This window comes from Peromyscus eremicus, chromosome 1, assembly GCF_949786415.1.
Source record: "Peromyscus eremicus chromosome 1, PerEre_H2_v1, whole genome shotgun sequence".
Classification (NCBI taxonomy): Eukaryota; Metazoa; Chordata; class Mammalia; order Rodentia; family Cricetidae; genus Peromyscus; species Peromyscus eremicus.
In genome coordinates this window covers 167622640-167633251 of record NC_081416.1, presented here as the reverse complement: position 1 = coordinate 167633251, position 10612 = coordinate 167622640, and positions in this window count along the sequence as shown.

Here is a 10612-nt window from a genome sequence, read left to right as displayed (position 1 = left end):
TAGAAGACTGGCAGGTTTCTTAGAGAATGATGGGAGGCATGCTCAAAAGTGAGGGTGGACATTGGCCAAAGGGCCACTGCAGATGAAAGGCCTTCAAGGAGCGAGAGTGGACAATGGCCAGGGACCATGCGCAGCATGTTAAAGTAGGCCAAGTGCTGTCTTCTAAAGTCTCTGGCACAGGAGGCCTTCATGAGATGTTTTTCTGTGCAGGACAAACAGACCATGTGAGTTGACTCTAAAGGAGGGGACTATTGTGTGTCTCTGTTCTTTGACAGAAGGCTCCTTCCACATAGTAACTTATATTCTTCTTAACTATTGAGAGAGGTGGTCAGTGTTTTCAAAGTCGTCTTTCCCCTGTGATCTGATGGCCAGTTGTCTGAGATGTACGCTGTTGGTACCTTCCTCCTTAGGGTGGTCTGTGTACAGCCAGGGAGGATGTGCATACACCATGGCCACTGTGCTGTCTTCCTCCCGAGCCTCCCACTCAGATGCCATCTAGCAGTCAACTCATAACAAGCCATTAGCTGGGTGTAGGTGCAGACTCCTTCCCACAGAATGAAGTACAAAACTGTTCTGATAACAGACTGGAAAGTGCCTCACCACAACTAGCTAACACTGGTTCCTTTATTTTATAATAATTTTACAGAGTTTTTCTCATGTTAGCATTTCAATAGAGTACCCACATACGTAAAAGTCCTTAAATCAGAGGGAACACACCCACGCTGAGTCCACAAATCATGACCTCTCCCTCCCCAACACACTTTGCTGCCACTTCCCTACAAGGAGTGGTGGCAGTCAGGACAGTGCAAATCCTCCAACACATCTGGCTTTTGTTCAGCACTGTTCTGTAGCCCATCTGGATGTCTCTGTTGATTCCGGCTCTGTTCCCATTGCTGTCTCACCCTGTTCCATGATATCAACCTGTCTCCTCTAGTGATCACACATCAGGCTGTCAGACAGTGAGTGACAGGAGTCCTCTCCCACAGTTCACAGAGGCCACAGCCCAGTGGTGCCAGATCACCAGCAAGGTGAGGCTCTGACCTGTGGAACTGATGTCACGCATCAACACTCATACTTTCAGGTGGATGAAGTGGCATATTCTATCGTGAACGTCAACGCCCAGCAACCCAAACCACCAACTTCAACCTCCATGCTACAACAGTCACACAAACGGTTTTCTGAAGTAAAAAAAAAAAAAAAAAAAAAAAAAAAGAATCAACGGGATCTGTCCTGACTTCACTGTATCCTTCCTGACTCTCACTCTTTACCTATGGGATCAGGGAGGTGGGGGCTGTTCCCTTGTAGCATACACAGTGCCTCCAAATTGTTGTCATGTCCTTCAGTGTAAGCAGATGCTAGGCATGTAGGGGACTGGGTGTCCGGTCACTACAGTAGCAGGGATGGTGTTGGTGGTGAATGAATTTGCCTGTTAGAGCAGGGTAGGAAGAACAGTTCACTGAATGGTGAAACAGCCGGGGAGTCACTAGAGGAACACTTGTAACAAAAAGCAACAGGCTAGGAGTGGAGGGTATCCTCATGGTGTGTAGGGTGGCATTGTATGCAGACTCCTGGCACATCATTAGCACCACATGGAAGAATGAAATGCAGATGGGACAGTGGACAGTTTTGCTAGGTTGAGGATATTTAAGCCGCATTCACTACAGTGTCCTCTCTCTGCCCTAACTTCTGTAAAAAAGAAACAAACATGGGGCTGGAGAGATATCTCAGTGGTTAAGAGCACTGGCTGCTCTTCCAGAGGTCCTGAGTTCAATTCCCAGCAACCACATGGTGGCTCACAGCCATCTGTAATGAGATCTGGTGCCCTCTTCTGTATACATAATAAATAAATAAATCTTTAAAAAAAAAAAAAGAAACAAACACAAGAAAGACAAGCTCTCTACTGTGAGTGTGAGTCTACAATCCTCATTTCCCCAAGAGTTCAGCTGGCCCCCCAGGAAACTGACAAGTACCCTCTAATGGGGTGACAGGATACCCATTAGTTAAGGACCAAATCTTCTCTCCTCATCCAGGAAATCATATAGTCTGACTATGGACTACCCACTAATTACACACTATGAGACCCCCGCCCCTGGCTGGAATCTTGTAAGAAGGGACTTCCACTTTGCTTCATGGGCCTGACCTCTCCTCAGAGCCCACACAGTGCTGCATCCCCATAGCGTTGAGAACCGTTAGCCACGGCCACAACATCTTGGTTAAACAAGGACAGTTCCTGAAACTGAAGTGCCTGAGTTCTAGAACTAAGATTACTTATCTATCTTCTTCTTGCCCTCCCCACCTTACCTGGTGGACCCAGGCTGTCCTGGGACTCTAAAGCAAGCTGGCCTCGAACTCACAGAGATCCACCTGCCTCTGCCTCCCGAATGCTGGGATTAAAGGCGTGCACCACCACTTCCAGGCTCCATATGACATTCTTTAACTCACCACTCTTAGGTTCCCCCTAGCAACAGCTATGGACCAAAAAAGGAAACTTTTCAACTCTCCTCCCTCTTCTTTTCTGCACTGTAACTACCCAAGCCTGTAAGCAAGCACCAGGCCCTGGTTCTTACCCCAGAGACCCTTCTGCACACTTTTCTCCCCAACTATCGTCGATGTGCTCATTGCCTGGTCTGTCTTTCCTATTTGCCAGCTTTGCATTTGGTGGCCCAAATAGGAAGGTGGCATGTAGACTCTCAGATCAGAGCTCTCCTCTCCCTCCCTCCCTCCCTCCCTCCCTCCCTCCCTCCCTCCCTTCCCCCTTCCCATCAGGTACCAGCCATCTCCATTGTTGCTACCTTCCCTGGTTTGGGTGAGCCTTGAGATGTGTTTCCCTTCTTCCTTTCTAACAGCTCTCAGGAACCTGGGTGGACAGTCCCTCCTCTCACCGACCAGACTAAATGGAACCACTGGGTCCGGGAACACCATTCCTTTTGGCCGACTTTCAGTCAGTAAAAGTCTCCTTGGTCACCCCTCCTCATAGGCGTTGGCTTGCAATCCTCTGAAACTGTTAGTAGACATTCTCCTTTGGTATGTTTCATCCAAAATTTAATCATTAAACCACAGTGCCTCATGTTATGTTGTGACGTGGCCTACCTGAAATATCTGCCCAAAATAGGACATTGAACTTTCATTACTGTGCTACAAAATAATTAATTAAATTTAATTAAAATTAAAGGGGGTGTATCTTAGGGTTTCTATTGCTGTGAAAAGACACCATGACCACAGCAACTCTTTTTGGTTTTCCGAGACAGGATTTCTCTGTAGTTTTGGTGCCTGTCCTGGATCTCACTCTATAGACCAGGCTGGCCTCGAACTCAGAGATCCGCCTGCCTCTGCCTCCCAAGTGCTGGGATTAAAGGCATGTGCCACCACTGCCCAGCTACAGCAACTCTTATAAGAAAACATTTAATTGGGGTGGCTTACCTAGAGTTTCAGAGGTTCAGTCCATTATCATGATGGGGAGCATGGCAGAGTGCAGGCAGATGTGGTGCTGGAGCTGAGAATCCTACATCTTGGCTTGCAGACAACAGGAAATCGACTGAGGCACTGGATGGTATCCTGAGCATAGGAAACCTCAAAGCTCACCCACACAGTGACACACTTCCTCCAACAAGGCCATACCCACTCCAACAAAGCCACACCTCCTAATAGTGCCACTCCCTGGGAGCTTATGGGGGTCGATTATATGCCAACTACCACAGGGAGGCAAGGTACCTTGCTTTCAATACTTTGTCTCCCATCCTAGCACACATCTCTCTGCTCTCCTGGCTCCACCCTTCAGGTTCTCCTCCTCCATAGAAGCCCTCCTACTAGCCTCTGGTTACAACAACTTTGGCTCCTCTAGAAAAGCTCCTCTGTCTGGGGAGCCACTGCACCTCCCCCACCCATCATTCTAGCCAAAGCCCCTGCTCTGACCAGATGATGAAGGCTCCAGCTTCTCCAGATGTCACACTCAGGTTCCTTCCTCACCCTGTGACTTTCTCCTCTCACCCCCCCCACCCCTACACCGTGAGAACTTTTCTATCAAAGCTTCCATTTCTCACGGGGCGGTAGTGGCGCATGCCTTTAATCCCAGCACTCGGGAGGCAGAGGCAGGCAGATCTTTGTGAGTTCGAGGCCAGCCTGGTCTACAGAGCGAGATCTAGGAAAGGCACAAGGCTACACAGAGAAACCCTGTCTCAAAAAACAAAAAAAAAAAAAAAAAAAAAAAAAACACAAAAAAAAAAAAAAACCACAAAAAAAAAGTTTCCATTTCTCTCCACTTCCCACAGGGGCATCCCACCCAGATCTGCCTCCGGCGCTGAACCCAACACAGCTTTTCCCTCCAAAGGGATGAGTGTCCTCCACTTATTGCCAACATAAACCCAGGGTTTATGGCCCACAACAGCTGTATTAGTACACAGAGTCCCTCATTCATTAGGCTCCATCCCCACCTTGACTCATTCCCTAAGTCATTGTTACTGTTGAAAGCTAATCTCTATGTTAAATCCATATATCTCTAAACTGCTTCTCTAGCCTGCAAGAATCCCTCGGACCACATCTGTTTCCCTTCCTCTCCCTACCTGCACAACAGTATCCACACCCCTCCCTACCCTGAAGCTCTCAGATACACACACAGCATCGTCTTTTTGTTTTAATTATTTTTAAGTTAAGCTGACCAAACTGGCTCCCAGCCACACCTCCCTTTTACAGCAAAATTCTTCCCAAAGTCCCACGCTTTCTGTCCAGATAACAAATCTCACTCTGTCCTTTGTAATGATTATGATAAACGGCACTGGTGGCAGCGCTGGTTACCTAATGAAAAGGCCACAGTCACGACAGAACCCAGTGGTACTTTTAGAGCTTTATTAGGAAGGAAAGGGAGGGAAAGGGAAACGGGGCGGGGGGGGGGGGGGGAGCCAGGCCTGCGGGGAGGGAGCAGAGCAGAGCAAAGAGGGAACAGAGAGAGAATACAGAAAGAGAATGGGGGTCCACGTCCAGCTTTTTAAGGCGGGGACATAGTCGCCAGCACCCACTGATGATGTAAGACACAAGACCCCAAGCTGCACATGTGCGGGATCCTAACACTTTTGCCCTTATTGATGGTTAAATGTAAACACATGTTACTTGAGTGTGTTGTCATGTAGTGGCAGATGTTGATGTGTTTCTAAGGGTTTCATATAATCTGCCTTATGTGATCTATGTCATCTTATGTTCAAAAAACTACATGCTGATACCATTCTTTTTTCCTTTTTTAATATATGGGTGTTTGGCCTATATGTATGTCTGTGCACCACATGTGTCCCTGGTGCCCTTAGGGGCCAGAAAAGAATATCAGATCCCCTGTAATTGAAGTTATAGACTGTTGTGAGCTACCATGTGGGTGCTGGGAATCTATTGTGGGTCCCCTAGAAGATCATCAAGTCCTCTTAACCACTGACCTATCTCTCCAGTTCTACATTCTTATTATTTTTAAGGTGGATAGATAGATAGATAGATAGATAGATAGATAGATAGATAGATAGATAGACAGATAAATGCATGCATACATACATACATACATACATGAGATAGATAAATACATAGAGATGATAGATACATACATACATATATATACATAGAGATGATAGATAGATAGATAGATAGATAGATAGATAGATAGATAGATAGATAGAGATAGATAGATAGATAGATAGAGGGTAGATATAAATAGGCATATACAGAAATACACATTTTAAAGTGACTTAATTTTTTAAACTACATAGTTTTCTCAAAGATATACAGTTCTCATTAATAGTGTATTTAAAATGACTACTATATTGTTGAGTTCAGCTCGACCTTCGGACAGTCCTTGGTATAGGGAAGTGTGGATTGAGAAATAATAGATATGAAAAATAGAGGCGTAGATGTAAAAGAAAAAGACAGAGACACAGAATAGCATCAGGAGGGCTCTGAGTCAATACCATAGTCGCCCTGAGTTTATTATTCACAGCCTTTTTATACCCAAAGCAAGATGGACAAAAAGACATCATGGTTCAAAGTACACAAACAAGTATAAACACCTCCTTAGTACTCAAGACACCTGGTAACCACACCTTTGGCAAATTATCCTGTTATACAGCCTTGTGGGGCAAAAACAAGCTCAGATTCTCTTGACCTTGAATCAAGATGGAATAAGGCCTCACTATGGATTCTCTGTGGGCCCCCACACTGTACTTTGCCTGTACTTGATATTTTGGATACAGTCAAACATGCTTTCTGTGTTTTAAATATGATTTATGAAGTTTCAATTTAAAATATAATTGGTACTAGGATTTTATAAACAAGACTAGACACAAAAAAGCCATTAAATTTTAAAAGATATTTAAAAAGTTATAATGTGTATAGTTAACTGGGGCAGGGAAGGAGAGATGGGGTGTTGTTTGTTTTTGAAAGGAAGTCTCACAATGTGGCCCTGGCTAGCCTGGAATTTACTTTGTAGACCAGGCTGGCCTCAGACTCAGAGAGATCCACCTGCCTCTGCCTCCCCAGCACTGGGATTAAAAGAGTGTGCCACTATAGCCAGATGATAAAAAGGGGGGGGGGGAATGTTATAATTCCTACGGTCAACATTCTATACATCAAGATATAATTGGTACCTGTTTCCCTACTTACAGCTACATGTTTGGGGTTTGTTTGTTTGTTTGTTTGTTTGAGTATAAACCTGCTCTCAGAATGCTGACAGGGACAGGATGCAATTCTCTTACTAAATGAGACAGTGTGTGACTCCATTTCTCTAAACACTAAATTGCTTTTCCTATTTGTGTAAAACCTGAGTTTGATGAAAAGCATCTTCACTTAAGACATTCCTGCTGAATCACATAGCAATCACGGAACTTGTTTTGCTGGACAAAAACTTGAATCTATTCATAAATTTGCCTCATTGTACAAAATGTCACTGTGCCTGAGACCTTCAGTCCTCTAGACTGATAACAAGTAGCACTAATAAATTATAAGTTTATCACAATCAGCCCTAGGAAGTACTGACAGCCAGATGAGCTCATTAAGTGAAGATGAATACCTCCAGCACAAACAGGAAGGACTGTTTTCTCTAAATCCTTTATGTTTTTTAAAACATTTAAGAATTTTGCTGGATTATTTCTCCAGTAATAAAATGATGCTAATTTGATTCTAATTAGACTATAGGAAAAGAGAACATTAGGTCCTTCTAGTACAACTATTTGTGCACCTAGACCCCCCCATGCACACACCTTACTTAACCATTTGGGGAAGACATACATTCAGGCAAAACACCTGTGGTGTCCCCTTTTTCCTCTCGATCCGTTGGCCACCAGTCCTTGAGAACAAAGGGGCAGAAGCAGTGACAGAGAGCTTTGTGTGGCTTGTGAACATAGCAGAAATGGTCTTCTGGGAGACAGCTTCAGTGAAACAGCTCAACTTTATTCCAGAGTGAGGGGAGATATAAAGGCTGGGGACAGAGGCTGGGGCATCACCTAATTTGTATTAAACAGCACGCTCCTATCCTAAGGCTCCTAGCTCAATGTCTAATTACTATATGGGCAGCAAGGGGAGAGCTTCTGCAGGGGACTGTGTAAAGGGTCACACTAGGGATAAGTCAGGCATCTGGGCCTATCCTCCAGATAAGGTCAGGTAGAGAACAGGAAGTCCCTCACTGTGAGGATAGTCTTCTATGTTGCTGAACTCTGAAAGAGTTGCCAGACCATGGTAGACTGCAACCTCTGACTAGCAGGGCCTCTTGACAAACACCCACACACTGAATATAAAAAATAAATCCTGCCGGGCGGTGGTGGTGCACGCCTTTAATCCCAGCACTCTGGGAGGCAGAGCCAGGAGGATCTCTGTGAGTTCGAGGCCAGCCTGGACTACCAAGTGAGTTCCAGGAAAGGCACAAAGCTACACAGAGAAACCCTGTCTCGAAAAACCAAAAAAAACAAATAAATAAATAAATAAATAAATAAATAAATAAATAAATAAATCCTTAAACAGGACTCCAAGAAAGACACAGGGATCGCCCAATGACAGAGAAATGGAATGAGATCTACATGAACAGCCTGGACGTGAGTGGGGGTAATGAAGGGCGAGGGTCGAGGGAAAGAGAGCTTGGGGGAGCGGGAGATCCCAGCTGGATCAACAACAGAGAGGGAGAACAAGGAATAGGAGACCATGGTAAATGAAGACCACATGAGAATAGGAACAAGCAAAGTGCTAGAGAGGCCCACAGAAATCCACAAAGATACCCCCACAATAGAGTACTGGCAATGGTCGAGATACAGCCCAAACTGACCTACTCTGGTGATGGGATGGCCAAACACCCTAATTGTCATGCTAGAAACCTCATCCAACTGCTGAGGGATCTGGATGCAGAGATCCATGGCCAGGCCCCGGGTAGATCTCTGGGAGTCCAATTAGCGAGAATGAGGAGGGTTTATATGAGCGAGAATTGTTGAGACCAAGGTTGGATAAAGCACAGGGACAAATAGCCAAACGAATGGAAACACATGAACTATGAACCAATGGCTGAGGGGTCACCAACTGGATCAGGCCCTCTGAATGGGTGAGACAGCTGATTGGCTTGATCTGTTTCGGAGGCATCCAGGCAGTGGGACTGGGTCCTGTGCTCATTGCATGAGTTGGCCGTTTGAAACCTGGGGCCTATGCAGGGTCCCTTGGCTCGGTCTGGGAGGAGGGGACTGGACCTACCTAGACTGAGTCTACCAGGTTGATCTCAGTCTGCGGGGAAGGCTTTGCCCTGGAGCAGATGGGAATGGGGGGCGGGCTGGGAGGAAGGTGAGGGGGGCGGGAGGGGGGAGAACAAGGGAATCCGTGGCTGATATGTAGAACTGAATTGTATTGCAAAATAAAAATAAAAAAATTTTTAAAAAAAGAAAAAAAATTTTAAAAAAAAGAAAATAAATAATAAATAAATAAATAAATAAATAAATAAATAAATCCTTGCCGGGTGGTGGTGGTATACGCCTTTGATCCCAGCACACGGAAGGCAGAGCCAGGTGGATCTCTGTGAGTTCAAGGTCAGCCTGGTCTATAGAGCGAGATCCAGGATAGGCACCAAAGCTACACAGAGAAACCCTGTTTTGAAAAAAAAAAATCTTTTTTTTAATTGTGTAAGGTCAAATACCTAAATCAGCAGAATTCTGCTAAGTTATTGATCTGCATTTGCTACCATTTACAAGAACGGCTTTAAAGGACCAAAGTGTATGTCTAGTGATGATTTAGTGACAGGTGTTTTGGTTTTAAGCTTCACCTAAATGATATGCAAAAGTTTGAAGTATTGGACTGGCAGAACCACCCTCTGGGTGTCCAACAACCACATGCCTATGGGGACAGAATGCAAACATTACCCCTATGTGGACAAAGCACCTAAAAGGAACAATATTTTGACTCTTGCCCACCATGGTCAACTAGGTCCCAGGAAAATGTGTCGTGTTTCTCAAAAGGTTCGGCAGCTCTGGGGAGTCTTCTTGTTTTCTAGATCCAAGAGGCCATTGAGACTCCATAGGTAGACTCTAATCCATGTGCATTCTGCAGAGAGAGCATGGGGTGAAAGCACAGTCAGCAAGGCCTTGACCTACCCCCCAACAGATGGCACCACTGCTAAAAGGAAGACTAAAGGAGCCAGTAAGAAAGAAAATGGTTAATTTAGGATGCCTGTATGGTCTTAAACATGCAGCAAGAAAGTATAACCCAAGATTAAAATAATTTATAATAATTCCAAACAAAAACTAAGCTACATTTTAAAAAGACCTGGCAACCAGGTGTTAAATACCTCTTCATGGGGCTGGAAAGAATGGCTCAATGGTTAAGAGCACTGACTGCTCTTCCAGAGAACCCAGGTTCAATACCCAGAACCCACATGGCAGCTTGTAACTGTAACTCCAATTCCAGGAGACCCAACAACCATGACAAAACACCAATGTACATAAAATAAAAATAGATAATTTTTTTGTTTTCTTTTTTGAGACAGGGTTTCTCTGTGTAGCTTTGATGCCTGTCCTGGATCTCTCTCTGTAGAACAGGCTGGCCTCGAACTCACAGAGATCCGCCTGGCTCTGCCTCCTGAGTGCTGGGATCAGAGGTGTGCGCCACCACCGCCCGGCAAAAAATAGATAATTTTTTTAAAAGGCCTCTTCATTAAATAAATATTGAATATAGGTTACTGACACACCAAGTATATTGTCTCCTTAGAGGCAAATTAAAGAAACACTATTCCTAACTGCAAATAAAATGTTATTTGCATATTCCTGATGATTCTGCTACAGACCTATAAAATCAGACTAAAGCCATATCAAACATCACCATTTCATTGTTGGCCAGCACTCAGATGGTCCTGTGACAATCTAACTGCATCTAACTGGGTCCCTTTCATCACCATCCAACGCCTCAAAGGTTAGCAAAGGTAGAAACCCTAAATGCTTCTCCACCCCTATTTCAGCCAGGGAAAGTGGGAAAGTGACTTGATGTCTTTCTCCTACATGACCTTAAGGTCCCAACTCTTGAAGGAAGAATGTTAAGCAGCTAGACAGATATTAGTGAGCTTGGGGTCCCTCCCTCACAGTGTTCTTTCCCTATGAGATAGATATCTTATACCAAAGACTGT